General features: G+C 40.4%; 1 pseudogene; it reads right to left on the reverse strand.

Moving 5' to 3' along the window:
* Positions 1-8,208: 8,208 nt before the first annotated feature.
* On the reverse strand, positions 8,209-9,169 carry LOC103719105 (annotated as a pseudogene).
* Between the last annotated feature and the right edge of the window lie 10,381 nt (positions 9,170-19,550).

Consider the following 19,550-nt stretch of genomic DNA (forward strand, 5'->3'; position numbering starts at 1 on the left):
ATTTTAAATAGTTCATATTTATGAACCAAGATGTTTATTTTGGATTCCTTGACTTGATTCGTGCCCTCATGGGTCACTTCAAGTCTGTCCCAAATTTCTTTTGCAGAATTACAAGTTGAAACTCTATTGAATTCATTACGGTCTAAGGCACAATAAAACACATTCATTGCTTTAGAGTTTAGTTGTGCCTTCCTCATGTCATGTTCATCCCAATCCGTTTCTAGTTTGGGTACCTTAACACCCTCTACATATGTGGATGGGATGTATGGGCCATTCACTACAATGGTCCACATCTCATAGTCTTGGGCTTGGATGAATATTCTCATCCTAGCCTTCCAGTATGAGTAGTCGGATCCATTGAAGAAAGGAGGTCTTTGGGTGGACTGACCCTCAATGTGAGAAGATCCAAATGGGGTTGTCATTTTGATCTTTTAACTCTTGAGTGGAAGAGTTTTTGGCTCTGATACCACTTGTTGCCCAGATAGACAACCCAAGAGGGGGGGGGGGTGAATTGGGTTTTTAAATTAACTTAGCTAATTAAAAACTTTGTGGATGATTAACGAAATACTATAGCCAGTTATTTAATTAAAGCTAAGTGCTGTGAGTAATGTGTGGGGAAGAAGATGAGAGACAATGCACTACAAACACAAAGTTTTATAGTGGTTCGGAGCTAAACCCTTGCTCCTACGTCCACTCCCCAAGTCTCACTTGGGAATTTCACTATAACCCCCTTGGATTACAGCCAGTTGTTTTGCAAGCTCACAACCGAACTTGTTGTTTTACGAGCTCACAACGAACTCGGTCGGTTTTCCCCAGGCTCACCGACTAGAACCAACCCCGATTGTTTTCCCGGGCTCACAATCAAACCCTTACACTCGTTGGTTTTAAACCGGCTCACCAACCAACCTTAATCCCCTTGATTCAATCCCCCGATTGAATCAAGTAAATACGCGAGATAGAAGAAAACAGAAAATAGCTTCTCAAAAAGCAGATTTAAAACAATATAATCGTAAAGGAGTTAGAAGCCCTCAAACGCTTTTAAGATGGTGAAGAGGTGTGGCTTCTGGAACTCCGGTCTCCTCTTGAAAGAGTGATCGACTTGAAAGCAGGAGGAGGAAGCTTTGAATGCTGGGAAGATGTTGGTGGAGCAGTAAATGCAGATCTTCCCTTTTTCTCGTTGAAGAGCACTTAGAGAGCTTGAAGACTTGAATGCTAGGAGTGGAATATGTGTTCTCTCCCTTGCTACAGTCTTCTGTGGCTATTTAAGTCAACCCCCACGGAAACTAGCCGTTACTCTGCTTTTTCTGGCCGTTCTGCACACTCTGCGCAGTCTGACAATGTGACCGTTGGTGGGTTGGAGTCGACTCGCGCGATCAGGAGTCGACTCGGCTGTAGCAGGAGTCGACTCGAGCTTTTCCGGAGTCGACTCGGCAACTGTTCCCAGTTTGAATTAAAGTTGCTGTCTTGACTGGGAGTCGACTCGTCTTGACCCGGAGTCGACTCGCCAACTTCTGGCGCTGACCTGGCAATTTTGGAGTCGGCTCATCCTCTGTAGTCCGTGGATCCAAATTTGAATTTTGTCCACTCGAGTCGACTCGACTGTCCTGGGAGTCGACTCGAATCTCAGAGCCCGAACTCCCGATTCTCTGTCTTTTGGCTCATCCAGTCTTGGAGTCGACTCGAACTTCCTTGGAGTCGACTCGGCTCTCAGTTTCCGAAAGTTGGTCTTCTGCCTTTTGACGTGAAGCTTGTCTTGGAGTCGACTCGAGCTGTCTGGGAGTCGACTCGAATCTCAGAGGCAGTAACATGGTCTTCTGTCTGTCGATGGTCGCACAGTCTCGGAGTCGACTCGCGTACTGCGGGAGTCGACTCGAATCTCAGAGTCCATAAAACGCTCTCTGACTTTTTCTGTGTGTACCGCTGGGAGTCGACTCGCATTCCACTGGAGTCGACTCGAATCTCAGACCTGAAAAACTGCTCTTCTGTCCTTCTGTCTGTTTTCAGTCGGAGTCGACTCGTACTGATCAGGAGTCGACTCGAGCTCGTGCCAGTGACCTTGATACGCTTGGAGTCGACTCGTGAAACTCGGGAGTCGACTCGTATCTCAGACATTGGTTCATGCAGACTTCTTAACTTATCCAAAATGCTATGAACCAAGTCTAGAGACACTTGGACAGGATTTTCACTGAAACACTCAATTGAATTCATTAGTAATCACAAGATATACTCAAATGCTTTGAGCTCATCAAAATCAAACGGGGTTTTAATCGATCACTCCACACATAGATACACAAAAACACGGAGAAAAACGGGAGGAGGCTCTCTTCCACTACTTCACCCACATATTAGCCCCCTCTAACTTAAGCTTCGGAGGGCCGGCGCCGGAAAGCCCGGCCACCGGCTTTTTTGCAGGACTCTCCAGGAGGACGCCGCCAGTCGGCGCACCGCCACCCACCGTCCCGGCCACCGGCTTTTTGCAGGATCCTCCGGGAGGACGCCGCCCGTCGACGCACCGCCATCCACCGCCCCAGGCAGCGGAGCTCCTCTCTTCTCGGTTCGCGGCAGCCCCCGGGTCCAATTTCCAGCAACAATACATATATATATATATACATATATATACACACACACATACACACACATATACACAGACACATATATACGCATATACTGACATACCTATATATATATATATATACACACACGCACATGGATATGCATATACATACACATGCACACACGTGTACATACATATATACAGATACATATATATATACAGATACATATATATATATATACATACATATATATACATACATACATATACATACATACATATACATACATATACATACATACATATACATACATATACATACATACATATACATACATATACATACATATACATACATATACATACACATACATACATACACATACATACATATACATACATACACATACATACATATACATACATATACATACATACATATACATACATACATATACATACATACATATACATACATATACATACATACATATACATAGATATACATACATACATATACATACATATACATACATACATATACATACATATACATACATACATATACATACATATACATACATATACATACATACATATACATACATACATATACATACATATACATATATATATAGACACATGCACGCACACACAATACGGTGAGTATCACTGCATTGTGACATGCTGCTTGATATGTAGGGTTGAAGATTCATTTTTTTATCTGAATTTATCGAGTATAGCTACAAATTTTACCATTTGATATTCAATGAAAAATGGATATGAATATGAATAGGTAATTATTAGATCCATATCCAATATCTAAATATGGTATTTGGAGTCCTATGTTATCTTATATTGTACTCATGAATTTTTTATTTATCTGATATACATTTGTAACCATCTACAACAAATATATATAAGAATTTTTATGGCCAATTAATTGCCAAGTCTGTACCTGTATTTGTGAAATATAAATGGGTACGGATGACTAATCCATATTAGATCCCTATTGATGTCACATCAGCTTTATTTTTAATAAAAAAATCAACCATAACCTTGTAAATTAATAAAAAAAGTATGTGTTGGGGTGGTAATTGAATAAGCTATTCAATCATCATAGCTAAAGATAAGTTTAGGTTTAAAACTTTGAATAAGTTCAATTTTTTAATTTTTTTTTGGCTAGGGGGTTAGTTCAGGTTAAAAGATTAAAGAATAATTCCCTGAGATGGTGATGACTGCACCGTGTTTGAACAATTTATATACAATTTTTGGAAATTCTTCCGGCGGCCGTGCACATGATAATTGCATTAGAAAACGGTAACGTGCATGATCCGAAAACTTGGTGCTGTCTCCATCATTTTCTTTCCAGATAAGAATTATAGTACGTATAGAGGTGTCATGTTACAATGCCTTCGATTATTTTATGGAAAATTAAGAGGGTAGAAATTGGCATGAATGTATAATCATATTCGAGGCTAGTACATCGTATTTATATTAATATCGTTATGAATAGAATAGTTTAGCCTATGAGGAAAAATCAGATTATGTTTGCCATTTTTGATTTGCTATGTTCGATGAATGGCCATTACAATAAAACAATGTTCAAGTTGCGTAGCATATTTATAGTCCACATACAAGTTATATTATAAGTTATATAAGATCATGGTTTCTCTTGATCACATGTTTTTCAATGGTGAAGGACTGGGTCCCGTTTAGGCTATGACTAAGCTATGAGCACGTCTTTGTAATAGCTAGGTAACTTATTGCATTTGGTGTTGATTGGTGTGAAGCAGTAGCCTCCTGCCCTTGGAGTTAAATTCCACACCAACTCGAGCGATCAGAACCCGTCATATCGACGACGTAACGTTACTGTGCCTTTGCGCCATTCTCGAGCCTTGGGCATCATCCATTTATTTGGCACAATCTTAACTGTAACTATCAAAGAGTCAAGCCTTATATCTCAATTTTCATAATCAATTTTATCCAATAAATCTGCTAAAATCTGCTTTGGATTCACCCCAAGCAAAAAAACGTACATGAACCATCAACCATTAAATTTTTGAAAGAAATATTTTGATCTTTTGTTGTTATAAAAAAAACACTCTTATATCAACACATAGCATTGGCACTTTATAATGCAACCCCATCATGTATTATGCCAGCCATAAAATTGCACCAGTCCTATCTTAACACATGTGACAGCGCATTATTTGATACTTTGATTGAGCCCCATAGCCTTACTTGTACGAGGATCCGTGCGGATGTGTGTTTAGTCCCACATCAATTATTCGTCGAAAAGATTTTGGGTACTTATACAGATTAAGAAATCCAAAAAATATCTTTCGACTAGCATTTTTAGATAAAGTCTTAAGTTGTTACGACCTATACTGTAGTACACCACAAAATGAGGGCAAACAATTCTAAGACAAAGGTTAATAAGACATCACAATGTTGGAATGGGGAAAAATATTGAGTTTTTTTTTTTTTTTTTTTTTTTTTGGTGGGTACAAATTTTGATTTAGAATAGACGACGAGAATCAAAATTTGGAAGGGAAGGCAAATCATTTGAGGACTTCAAATCCATTTGTCATATTCCAATTGGCCCCACGTTGTATCTCATAATCTTTTGGAAAGAAGGCAGTAAAGCCTCCAAGGAACCAATCCCATGTTGGCAACGAAGTAGCAAATAAGCACGTCCTTCACTATCTACCATGTTAGCATGAAGGGTTTTTTGCTGGACTACAGTGGTAGGGGAAGATAATATTGTCTGCCACTGTCATTTTCTATCAAGCTACCTCTTGGCAACTGAGTGGAAACTGAGAGGCTTTTTCAATGATTGCCTTCAATTGAAATATTTCTTGAAGACGAAACCTAGTGGATCGTACTTTTTGTGGGGCACTTGTTAGTTAAGCCTTTATTTTGGTGTATATGATCTTTCATTTGAGGTTGGGTCGCTGTATATAATGTTTCTAAGCCTTTAACCATTTTTGCTTCGAATGGAGAATGATTTGTGTGTTGATCCAGAGAATTAGCATAACAAGATGAACTCGCAACATTTCTATCAACTCGTGGGATTCGATAAATCACATATATCCAATTTTATAATTGAATCAGCTAGAAATAGATTACGCGTCACTTCAGCAGATAATTACCGCAGATGTTGCGACTAAGGATATTCTACACCATCCCAATTACACCTAGAAAAGTGATAAGATTGCTTGAAAAAGAAATCTTGCACTAAGAAACAAGTAGATGGCAACATTATTTAGGTTAAGATGACTTCAACCACTCCATTGATTAATGTGACGTTTTCTTTCTTGCCGGCAGCATCCGTCCTATTTCTTGGCTTTCAGCTGAAGTGGTGATACTTTGAGATACCATTAGTACCATCTCTCTAGAGAAAGATTGTAGGAAGCATTAGCAAACCATCCCAAAATTTGTGGACATGTTTTATCGGTGTCTAGCCTTAATAATGCTTAACATCAAAGGGAGAGAATCATATCATTACGATGTCTCGATTGCTTTATATTTAGTAGCTGATAAGCATAATGATCATAGAAAAAAGTCAGGATGCAATGCCTTGGCAGATAAATATACCAATTGTGCAAACACCATGTGTCTAGAGTTAATGGTTGTTTGATCCCAGGGTGAGCATATTAATGGTTATGACTAGTGCCTTGAGGTTCTGATAAGAGGATTAGCTAGAATTTTCTTTTTGATTTCTTTCTTCTTTTGAAAACATGGTGAAAATACCATGGTTCTGGTTTGAACTTAGGATTCTTCCATCAGGATGCCAATTAGCTGACCTAAGTCATGCTGGCTAGGTTAGTAAATTGTCGGGTTGTTAATAATTGTTATCATGATGGAAGTAAACTTGGGAAGACAAGAGTTCAATTGTTAGATAAGATTCTCTTGGCATCTAGCAACTGATGGTCCCAAATCAAAGTGAGGTCCTATATTTTGCAAATATCATTTAAATCAATATTCTTTTGTGTTCAACTTTACTGGTTTGATTTAAGACAAACAAACAAAAGATCTGTGCAAGCTTAGGCGCATAAATAATGACCGAGAAAGAGATTGGTGGGAGTGCCCTCTACTGCTATTCTCAAGCCCTTCAACATTGATGAAGGCAAAAATATGATCATAGGACATTCGATAAAAACTACTAAAGATTGTAGCAATAAGCTAGCTGACACACTCCTCTTTTGCCTAGTTTCTATCAAAAACTATTCCAAGTTAGGAGTGTCAATAACGGATTGCACTTCCTTTTGTCCTGTTTTGATCTTGGCATAAAATGTCTACACCACTTTGAAGCCAAAATGGTCAAAAACTATAAATCTCTATTGCTTAGGCTTGTTTTTGTCTGCTTGAAGTGAAGTGCATTAGTTTTTACTTCTATACAAGCAGAAGAATGCATCATTGACTGATGGGTTGCATCTTCTTCTGTCTTGCACCTTCTTCTTCTTCTTCTTCTTCTTTCGATGAACATAGTGATTTGTCTTTATGTTGAAGCTTTGCTAGGGTTTTTCCCTCTTTCTTGCATATGGAGTTCTGGTTTTAGTTTGACTAAATCATGAAACTTTATGTAACCCCTTTGTTATAACATCACTGTGTTGAGACGATTTTACTTAAATTACATCGTTAATGCAATCAATGACGCAAGCTGAATTTGTTAAGTAATATCTGAGTTAAACTTACTATGGTAAGTTTCTTCAAGCTAATCATGCCACTGATGCTTAGATGACTCATTTTGCCTCTCTGGCCAGTCCTTTTGGACATCAAGTCTTTCCTGTGAGAAGAACTTGAAAGCAGCAGCATCTCTTGTCATCATTTTTATTTCCGATCCCGACAAAATTTGCCACATCAAGTTTAGCTCATTTAGGAGAAATTTGTTCATGAAATCAACAGCCTCATATTATATTATTGCGATCTTGTGATGTCGCTGTACTAAACGCATGAGCACTTATTCTTATTATATATATTAACCATATGCTTAGTTTGCATCCAACTAGAATATGCACAATAAAGGCAGCTTACTTGACTTTGAAGAAAAAGATGATTCTGTTCCCCAACACAGCCCCACAAGAATCCCATTTTTTTCCAAAAAGAAGTCGTCAACCATGGACCAAGAGAAAACAAGTAAAAAGAAAAGGAAAAGAGATCTATCTAGATACCTTGCACCACAGAGATCCATTTGCCAAGTGCATGAATGATGAGGAATGGGAGGAGGTAAACTTCCGAGAAATATCCCACGCACCATCCCTTACTCCCCTTCCCCATTCTTATTCATCTTATGAAAGCCCACCGGATTTCAACCGCTGGTACCGACCCCCCCATGAGCTTCTTCTTGCAAAAAGTGGTCACAGGAATCTCCGTTTTAGTTTCGTAGGCACACGCGACCCAGCGTTCCTGCCTCATGTAGGACCCAACGTTCCTCTCGCCTAAAAATAACAATAGCCTCTGCTTAGATACTAGCCTACGACTCTTGACAAGAAGTAATTGTTTAAACAATTTTTAACTCTCGGGTACAAGAGAAAGGCACTAAAAATTGCTCCAATTTTACTTGCACGAAGTTGGCAGTGTAAGCTAATGGAATGTCTATTGATTTCTGCCTTCATAATAATTAAGAAAACTTTATGATGCTGCGTTGGGGTTTGAAAAGAAAAGTTTTATTTTAGATACAAGAAAAACGAAGTGTTTTCTCTTTTTGTTTCATCCAAGGAAGAAACACTTGAAGAGGGTGATAGGCAGGCCCCTAAAGCTCAATGGCTAGAAGGTTTGCTTTCAAAGTCCACAAGGCCTAACCACAGGCTGTACAAATTGAAGGAGAGTTTCTTTTTGGCGAGAGAGAGTTTGAAGGAATGGGGCATTGATTCCGGTTCGGAGTTCTGTTTTAGCCGAAGAAGCCGGTCTGGCTCCAGACCGGCGTTCCGGACCCGGCTCATGTCCCGGCCCTTGAGCGTCCGGCCCACCCCCTCGAACACCGACGCGGCCACATCCTCCCCTGCTCCCTCGCCAGGTACTCGTGCGGCGGGACCCGCTCACCGTCATCGCCAATCGGCCCCCGCCTCTCCCCCCCGTGCATCGACTCGACCCGGAGGAACCGAGGCCAGTCCGGCACGTTCACCGGCGCCGAAGCTGCCGGCGGATGGTGGTGGTGGCGGCGGCGGCGTTCGACGTTCCTGTACTGGTGCACCACCTTGGGTCGGGGCTCGTACCCCTCCTCGAAGGCCAGCGAGAGCCCCCCCACATGGCGGCGGTCCTCCCGGGCGAGACACCGCCGGTCGGCCTGGTCTTCGCCCGACCGGTCCGGTCCATGCCGCCTCCCGGCCGCGTCCCCCACGTAGTCCTCGGCCATCGCCGACCAGACATCCTCCTCACGGAGGTCCGGGAGATCGGCGGCGCCGGTCGCGTGACCTTGGCCACCGTAGGTGTACGTCCCGAGGAGCCGATCCGGGCAGTACTTCCTCCCCTTGGCCATCTCGTCAAGGATCTTTTCAGACCCGGGTCGCCGGCGGACGCGGCATTAGTGGGCGTCGGTCGGACGGGACTCCATACAACGAGTGCTGCGGGAAATCGTCTCCACGGGCTTGGCCCGGTAACGATCGCGAGCTCGGGAGCTAGGCGACTATATTTGTAGCCTTCACGAGCCGCTTTTCATTTCATTTGGGTGTCATTTGGGCCGCATTTCATCTACCCACGTCGGACCGATGAGTAGGACCCGTCGGTGTTGACCTTCCGAGCCCTGACAACTCAAGTGGGTGGGCCCCGCCCAGGCCCCCACCACCTTGGTTCCACGAAGCCCATCCCCCGAGTCTGTAATAGGCCGGCACGTGTCATAAGGGCCCACCATTGGACAGGAAGCGTGCCACGTTGCTTCCGGACGACGAGGGCCCATGAATGCAAAGCTAATTATTTGGGGGGCAGCATTAACCACTTCACATAACCCAATAAAACCTCATGAACCGACGTAACGTCTCCTAACCCAACCTAACCCGTGGGACCATTCTCTTATATGATTTTGCTGCAATTTACTGGGGTTGAGACGCCGAGTGCTTCTTCTGCTATTGGTTGATTTCAGGGACAAGAAGTCTAGGCCACATTGGACGGCTGAGGAGAGAGGAGGCAGAGTCCAGGCCCACTTAGCTTTGTCCAATCCGAACTAAGCAGAGGCCCACAACCATGACACTCCACCCACTCTATCTTTCTACACTCTTGTCCCACCATCTTTGAGGGCGCACTCTAAGCTAACAGGTTTTGCTGTGAGATATCTGAAACCATGGATCCTTCATGAGCCCCTCACTGAGGTGTGTGGTCAGCCATGTAGCATACATAGCTTGTAATTCTTATTAATCCATCTAGCTATGGTTCTTGCAGTTGTCCCCTCCCTCAAATCTTTTCAAGTCATGCTAAAGTGAGACCTCAGCAACTCACATTGGCATGCATAAGCCATGAACTAGACCAGCCTGATTTGAATCATGTTACCAGTTTTAAGTGGTTATCGGATGTTATGATGTTGTGAACTATCATTCGGCTGGAAAACAAGACTGAAATCATGACTTGATCGTTGAGCCGTGTTAATGTGGCAGAAATATCAACCAAAATGTGGAAGAAAAAAAAAAATCTATGAGGCCAGGGATGATATGGAATAATTTTTGCATCGAACATATAACTTTTTCTTATAGAAGAATTTTTATATATTTACGTCTTAGTGTATAGACAATCAAACGAATAGAATAACATCATAATCACTTAACAGTAAAAAAAAAAAAAATGTCAAGAACTGCTATCACAGCAGTCAAAAGCATCCTCTGAAGGTGTTCTCAAGAGCGATCGACATTTCTTTTGGGGCACTTTTATGAAAGCAGCAGCATGGTGGAGGTCTCTATAAACTGTTGCAATGGCAGTTTACAAGGTTTCACCGACCGTCTCATTAAAACCACCACATCGCACGAGGTTTATTTCAACATGTGGGCTGCGGCGGTGAAGAAGAGCACGTCTCTTCCTTTTGGCGCCGTGACTACTTGATATAACCCTACTCTCTCTCTCTCTCTGTCTCGTCATCCCGTCCCGTCCTTCGCCAATTGCCATTAAACGCTAGCTGGGACCCACTGGTCCTGCCGCCACTAACTAGTGCATATATAATGGACCAGCAGGTAGGGCCCGATCTCCACAGTCTCTGGATTGGATTCTAAAAGGGCCCCGCATCCAGCTTACTTCCATTATTAGTGGACCTTTCTGGGGCTCAATCGGACCCAAGCCCAAGACCTAGTACTGGACCCATCACCTACCAAGAATCTCAGCACGAGGTGGACCCATGGAAGATGCGAAGGCGGCCAGATCTTGGGGCTGGGTTCTTACCGGCTGCTTGTCCCTAGCTCATAGTTTAATCCCAAAGCTAGAATTAGGGCATAGCCTTAAATATATACTTTTTTTTTAAGGTGATGGGAGAATATGGAACAACTTGATTGGGGATGTGTGATTTTGGTATTAGTATATACTCCCACGATAGTGATGGTGGTGTTTCCATGTGGGGTGCTGCGCTTTTGGAATGGACCCATGGGGAAGTGGCCATAGTTTAATGAGGGAGGGGCATCAGGGAGTGGGTGTTTCCTGCTTTGTACTGTGATGTTCCTCCCAGTTGGTGGGCCTTGATGTCTCTGTGACTAGGGCATAGGGATTGGGGACCTGGCTCTCTGGGTGAGCTTCCTTGGATGGAGACTAGAGTTGGGCACCGGGCCGGGCCATGGCCGGCACGGCCCGGCACGAAGCGGGCCGTGCCAGCCCGCTTGCTACAGTGCCGGGCTGTGCCGGGCACGGCCCATTTGAGAGGGCCGTGCTGGGTCACAGGGTACTGGCCCGCGGGCCGAGCTCGGCACGGCCCGCTTCGGGCCTAGGCCGGCACGGCCCGCTCTAGGCCCGCGGGCCTGGCACGGTCCGGGCCTGGGCCCGGCCCGGCCCGATAAAATTAATGCTTCATAAATTTCCTAAAAAAATTAATAAATATTGAAAACTAAGGATTTATGAATATAAAGCCACCTTAATGTGGGGGGTTTGGCATAGACCCCTACCAGTTTATTAATTTAAATCAAAATGGTACATAAAGGGAGGTTTGACCTTGGTCTGACCTCTAGAATACATAAGAAACTAAGAAAGGGCCGAGGTTTGGACCTTGGTCTGACCTCCAGAATACAATAAAATGTACAATTATAAAAAATTAAGAAATCTTACTAATCATCAGTGATTCAGTGAATCAGTATTCACTCTTCAGTTTCAGTCTTCAGTCTTCAGTCTTCAGTAGTGTTGTATCATCATCATCAGAGGATGTTGTATTATATCCACCTTTATCTTGAAGTCTTGCCTCAGCATCCAACCAATCCTTGAGCAGAGAAGCATCTCCACCGTTTCGCCCGTCATCCTACTTCTCTTTTCGTCAAGAACACACCGACCTGCACTAATAGCGGATTCCGATGCTACCGTGGACATCGGCACAGCTAAATATCGCGTGCAATTGCAGACATAACAGGATATTGATTTCTAACACTCTTCCACCAAGATAATACATCTAGATTCTCTATTTGATTTTCATCATATGCAGAATGAAGATCATTTCGTAATAAATTCTAGTTCACTACTTAAAGATGAAAAAGATGAAGAGGAACTTGAAGCATGTGTGTCTTCTCTGTGCAATGAATGAAAAAATAGATGACAAACGAGAACTACTAGAAGAAGAAATAGAGGTTTGTATTTGTGTTCTAGATCCAGATTTTTCATATATAGCATAATATCATAAGAAGTTGTTTTACTCATCTTTAGCAGATTCAGAATCTTGATTCATATTTTCAGAATATGCATCAGTAAAATTAGCACGCCATTTAATTTAACTCTAGGATCAAATACAGCAGCTAAGTTATGCATAGGACATATCTTGTCCCAATACTCATTCCATTTAGATTCCATTAGGTCAATAATAGGCATTAAAACATCATCATATCTATGTTCTGCAAATGTTTGACTAATTATATATGCTTGTTGTAAAAACTGAACATGAAGTAGGGTAATAAATACCAGAAAGAACATTGGTAGCATTATAAAAACTAAGCAAAAAAATCTTCCAAAATTTTCTTTTATTCCAATCAGTTCAGACAATGTAAAGCCTAATCCACGATCATTAATATATGCACTTAATAAGTTTTTATATGGGTATGCATCATGTATCATGCTATATGTGGAGTTCCAACAAGTAATTACATCAAGTTTAAATTTTTTAAAACGTTTACCATGATTTATGCATAATTCCTTAAATCTTGAAGTCTTGATCTTGAAGCATGAATAAAAGAACACTTGCATTTCTAATTTTTTGAAATCACATCTTGAATCATGCCCATGCCAGCTTGAACAGAAAGATTTAAGATATGACATGCACATCTAATATAAGTAAATTTCCATCTAATATGGGATGCAATGAGTCTTTTAATAATGCAACAGCAGAATTATTATTAGATGCATTATCAAAAGTACATAGATATAATTTTATCATTAATATTATATGAACATGCAGTTGATAAATAATATTTGAAATTGTTGCCCAGAATGTGGAAAATCAAAAGCACGAAAAGCAAGAATACGTTTATTTAATTGCCAATCATTATCAATATAATGAGCAATAATGGCAATAAAACAATTACTACCTACAGATGCTGACCAAATATCAGAAGTTAATGAAATTTTTACATTTAAAGTAGAAAGTGTTTCAATTAAATTTTGTTTTATTGCCTAAAAAGTTGGTCATAAGCTACTCTTCTAATGTACGCCTACTAGTTCTTTTGTAAGCCAGGTTGTAGGTTTAATTGAACATATTCTTCAAAATTAAAAGATTCACATAAACTAAAAGTAATTCATCCTTAACTATCCATTTTACAAGTGCTTTTCTTTGATTTTCATGATTATATGCAAAATTACCTACAAGTAATCCCCCTTGGTAATATTAAGGGTACTTTGAGTTTGAGCATGAGAATCATGCATCCTATGACTCTCTTGATGTCTTTTTAAATGCCCTGTTCCCCCACTACTACTACAACTATAAAGTTTGGCACATTTTTTACATCTAGCTTTCCAGGACTCCATCAACCATAACTCTATCAAATTCATTCCATATAGCACTAGTCCTCTTACGAGAAGAGATTTTATCTTCACTCGGTTCACCAGTTCTAGAGGAAACTAGGAACATGGGGTTGGGATTAGTTTCTTCTCCCTCAGAAACAGGAATGCCAAAACTGACTTTCCTCAAAAGATGACATATCTATGATTAATTCAAAAAATAAAAACTAACCGCAAGGAGGAATTGAGTAGAGGGTCGGAGGGCAGAGGCAGAGCCGAGATTTCCGAGCTTCCTCTTGTGCTCTCAAACAGAAGCGACCTTCTCACTTCTCAACAGGAACCTCCTCTTGTGGTAGCACTTGACACAACTAAAAATTAAATTGCTAGAAGAGCACTTTAGAAGAGAGAAATAATAGCAGTAGAGAAGGAGAGAATGAGAGGTTTGGTGTGGTGAGAATGAGGGAGGATGGGCTATTTATAGAAAGCCCCAAAATTTTTTCCCAAAATACCCCTCAATTCAGCCGTTATTGGACTGTTGGGAGGGGTAAAATGGACTTTTTTTCCAAAAATAGCCGTTGGAAACGGCTTTTTCCTCCCCCCTCTCCAGACGGGCCGTGCCGGCACGGCCCGTCTGGAGCCGTGCGGGCCGTGCCAGGCACGGCCCGTTTGAAGCCGTTGCACCAAACGGGCCGTGCCTGGCCACGCCCGTGGCGTGCCGTGCCCGGCCCGGCCCGCCAATAGACGGGCCTGGGGCCGGGCCGGGCTGGCGTTCCGTGCTGGACGGGCCGTGCAGGCACGGGCCCGCTTCATAAGCGGGCCGGGCCAGGCACGACCCATTTAGTCCTTTGGCCCGGTGGCCTGGGCCGGGCCGGCCCGGCACGGCCCGTTGCCCAACACTAATGGAGACATATCTGGCAGGAAATGGAGATGATCAGATGATTTTTGTAGCATAGAATACACCAAGTGTGGTGGATTGGAGATTCACCAAGTGTGTACTGATTTTGGCAGGAGCATCTAGGTTTATCAATGGCTTTTGTCTTTTGTTACATTGATGGATTTATAATCTAATTAGCAAGGAGATTCACATCATATGTTCTTCTTAGGTTCCTGGTAGCTTCCATCAATCTTATTTTACAGAAAGGAAGCATACATGCGAAATCCTTCAAAAACAATTGGTCTAATTAAAATAACTCATAAGTCATACCATATCCATTAGTCTTTATAAATCACAAATTATATGTATATAAAACAATTTTAAAATAATGAGTTTTAATCTTAAAACAACTCCAAATTTATATAAAATAATCTAAGACTCTTAAGAAAGAGAATAAGAAAACGAAGCAGCAACAGTAGCAACAGCAATTTTGGAAAAGAAAAATTGATGCAACATAGCATTGGTAGCTGGAAAGTTTTGACATGATTTAGCTAGTGCATGAAATTTCTTGTGCTCATTCATTTGTAGCTTGAGCATTGTTATTATACAGCATGACAAAGAAGTTTACTCCTTGCATGGTTGGAGGAAGTGACAACTAGTAGGTGAAGTTAGCTATTTAGATCTGCGTTCAATAGTAGTATATTAGAGCTTATAGTTTTCAATTTGTGTAAATAAGGTGATTGAGCTCCTCTTTAACCTATCTATTTATCATTGTTTCAATAACATAATTTTTTTTCTATTTCCATAATAACTTGCCATGGTAAAAAATTTTGGACATCAATATGCAAACAAACAACTGGTCTTTTCTTGTCAATCAAAATAATATCCGGCCTATCTTAATTTGGAAAAAACTTCTAGACATATATAGTTGGGTAGATAAAAAGCAGTTATATGCGCTATATGTCACACACGTCAATCCACTTATTGATGCATGGGACCATACTAAAAGCTAAGTTATACCTCTATAAGAGTTTGTACACTACATGATGCATATTAATGCTATCTTTTGCTTAAAGTTAGCATTCTTCTAAATTGAAGGTATTATACAATTTTAAAAAAAGAAGCATATATGTCGGGTCCTTTCTATTGCATGACATCAATGCTCTTTATTATTAAGATGTAATGTTGCTCACATCCAAAATTTAATTTAACTCGATATTGATCAAGATTTTGGAAACAAATTATATATGGACCATGTGAAGAAATCATGATGGGTCATTTGTCACTCATATTAGAGACCATATGCTGGTGATTAATTGTTGGAATTAACTTCCTAAACAAAAGTTATCAGGACATAGGGAAGATATTTATGAGAATAACCACCCAAAACAAGTTAGTTATATAGCTAAACTGTCGATAACCATCATCCAAAGAAAGTTAATGCTACAAATAACTTCCTCTTTTCTTAAAAAAATGGAACGAGGTTTCATTTAGAACTCTCTTTGACAAACTTGACAATATGCCAAAGCCACCATGGGCTATGTTATATTCTACCTTGGATTAGATATCCAATGGAGGGCTTGGTCCAAGAGCCCCCTGCTAGGGCTTTCTAACCATTAACGAATATGGCTCAATTTTGCCGAAAAAGTGAAGGCTCAAACTACTAGCACATTAAAGTCAGTTGACATCTAGGAAAAAGATGTAACCTATCCATACATGATGGTTAAGGAACCTATGAAGTGGGGGTTCAATCTACTTGCATATGAAAGTCGAGTGACACATAGAGTGGAAGTTAATCTTTAATTGGAGTTTAAGTTGACTTGTGACATTGACATCAAGAGAATAACCTGAGTATAGTCTACAAGCAAAGAGTACAATTACTTCTTTTTCTACATAGAACTAGACTAATAGAGTTGGTTTTGATTGAAGTAGTGGAATCGAGTTATTCCTTTTCCTCTTATCATGGTTCTCTCTTTTATTTGGCTTACATCTATGCATCACATCATAATCATTGTCAATCAAATCCATTTTCTCTTTTACTCATCTCTCTTTTATTTGAAGCATGCAAAAGAACCTAAACATCCATCTAATTGATCTAAATCACCATAGATCATATTAGAAGAAGTTAAAAATATATGATAAATATTTATATCCTATTCACTTTGCCATTTATTTTACATTTATTATCTAATCACAAACATATTTCTTAACCAAACTATTCGATTGCCACGTGCCATACCATCACCTTTGTTGCTACAAACATAGTCGATCTTGTCATTGGTGCAACCTCCAACCACCCTAATAGTAGTAAAGACCATATTGCCAGCTTATGATCATATTCGAAGACTAAAACATGATAAACCATAAGCAAGAGAAAAAAAGGGGAGAAGAAAAGCACATACCAAGACTCATGATTGGGCCACCAATTTAGTTCTAGACTCACTGAGATTATGCTGAGCAAGTGGGCTACTTAAGCCATCAACTACTGTAGCTGAAGCTGGCCGGCCTCCATGCTACCTTTTCAGTGCATCTCTAACCCCATGATGCTGAAGAGGAATATCAAAGACTACCATCTGTTCCAGCAGGATCTCAGCAGAAACTCGAGCAGGCCCAAACCTAACTATGGTGCCCAGCCCTTCAAGAACTGCTCACCTTCATACCCGACTCGGCATAACCCAGGCCTGGCCCAGGTCAGTGACCAGCCCAAGAGACTGAGAAGGACTAGGCGGAGCAGGGTGAAACCAGTATGTAGAATTTTTCATTAATCAACTCATGTAGATCTCCCATTAGCTAAACATAATGTGCCCATGTGGACATACCAAGTATCTTGGGACCTTGAATAATGGTAGCACTTGAATTGGCATCACTTTGAACACAAAAACATCGAATCGATCTAGCTGGATCAACATTTTTCCTTGCCTTAGATCCATGTTTTACATCTATATAGATCAAGCACATTAATGCTTTCCATCCGTAACTTTGTATTTAATCCAATCTTTCATGTTTTCCATGGTCTAGATTGCGTCATATCTCAGATTCCTTGTTAAGTTTACCTTTTTTTTAAAAAAAGTTCTAGATTCTTGGCCTTCATCTATGCTTTCGATCACATTCTAGGTCAATTCCTCTATGTATATTAGATGCAATTTCCTCCATGTCTTAATTCTAGGATGTATATTCACATTTGAGTAAGAGAGCGGGCTGACCTGAATGCTATAAGTTCAAAACACAAAAATAACCTTTCTACGTATAGGAGTAAGGCTATATATATTTGTTCCTCTCCAAACCCCCACAATCCCGAAAGCCTCATGCATTATAATGTCCTTTCATTATTCATGTCTGAGAATTCAGGAGTTGGATCCATTATCTCATGTTGGTAGATCTCGAGCTTAAATTTTACACCCACCAATCTCCATGATAATCCATTCATGTGATAAATCCTCCTATTTTATCGGTCTTACTAAAATCCTATAATCATGGTTTAGATCCCGTGCTTATGCTCTAGGTCTGTTCATGATGTCCGTCCATGTCAAGGTTCATGAAGTTTCATGTGCCAATTTCATGCTTCATTCTCTAGAATTACTGTTATTTTCTACAGTCATACTTTATTATGATCCAAATCAATATGAGTTAGAGTTTGCATTATAATTGCTCATGATTACATCCATGCTTCTGTCATGAAAGGATTCAAGCATTCTATGAGTCTTACATTCATCCATATCCACACTTCACTCAGATCATACAACCACACAAGCATCTACATACTTAATCCTGTTTAACTTCATATCCATTCTATGATGCAAATATAAGACAATGAAATCTATCATCTCGGATTTTTTCACGTAAAAATAAAAGATCATGTGGCTTCACACACAACTGAGTTTTAGTGGTGAAGTTGGCATTTAAGCTAATTCCCATCGAGATGTCACAGTAATAATTAAAGAAACAACCTTCTGATGCTTTAACCTGGTTTAACCTATGAAAATGATGGCAGACGGCGGTCTCATGCAATGGCATGAGCATGACTGCCTCAATCTCATACCACAGTTTCAGCAGTTTATGTCGCTACGACGCCATGTTTCACCTGTGTTTACTATCAGGAGAACAGAGAGATTGACAAGCAAACCGGCTCTTCACCTATATATAATTCCTTGAAGCTTGAAGCATATGCTACCAAAAAGTAAGGAAAAGGAGAAACATATGAAGGCAGAGAAGACATGAAGCCAGAGATGAATAGGTGATTTGGTCTCTTGGCCAAGGTTTTCTCTTTCCTGCACGCTTTAACATTACAAGAGAAAAGAAAAGAAAGTGGTTCCCATCTTTTTTAAGAAATAAAGATAGAAAGGAAGAACAACAATCTACTACTTATTATTTAGCATTCATGCCCTAGCCATATCATTTGCTCGACTAACAATTAAGAATAATGTCTACTGGCTGATTGAGAACAAATAATTCAAATAGACATGGCTTGAAAAATCCAGCTAGGGAACATATGAGACAAATAAGAAATAGCAACAAGAATGTCAAAAAAATTTACTTAAATCAAATACTTATAACTACAAAGTTTAAATCAAGTAAATTGGAGGTGACGAAGCGCTGACACTTTATTGAGTCAGGTGGAGGACTTCAGGGCAAAAATCACTGAGAACCTTCAAGACTTTGATAGAATAAGATGAAAATATTAATGTTTGATCTCTATGATTCATTATTGATGAATTTAGAAAGAATGTCCAATTCCAAGCAATTTTACATCAAGCATTGGCTACACTAACAAAGCATTTCCGCAAAGGAGCCTTATCTGACACCAAACTTGCTTCAGAAAAAAAAGAAAAAAATTAACATAGAAATTAATCTTAATCTTGCAATCCAGGCTCAATAGGCATCCTCAATATGAGAGTGGATGGTACAAGGCATATATGTGATGCTTTTCGTAACTCCATCACTACATATCTGCTATATTTTTGGAGGTAAAGAAAAGGAAATTTTCTTCAGGCCATTGCCTGGGAAAGATAACATAAAGGA

This window comes from Phoenix dactylifera, chromosome 11, assembly GCF_009389715.1.
Source record: "Phoenix dactylifera cultivar Barhee BC4 chromosome 11, palm_55x_up_171113_PBpolish2nd_filt_p, whole genome shotgun sequence".
NCBI classification, from domain to species: Eukaryota; Viridiplantae; Streptophyta; class Magnoliopsida; order Arecales; family Arecaceae; genus Phoenix; species Phoenix dactylifera.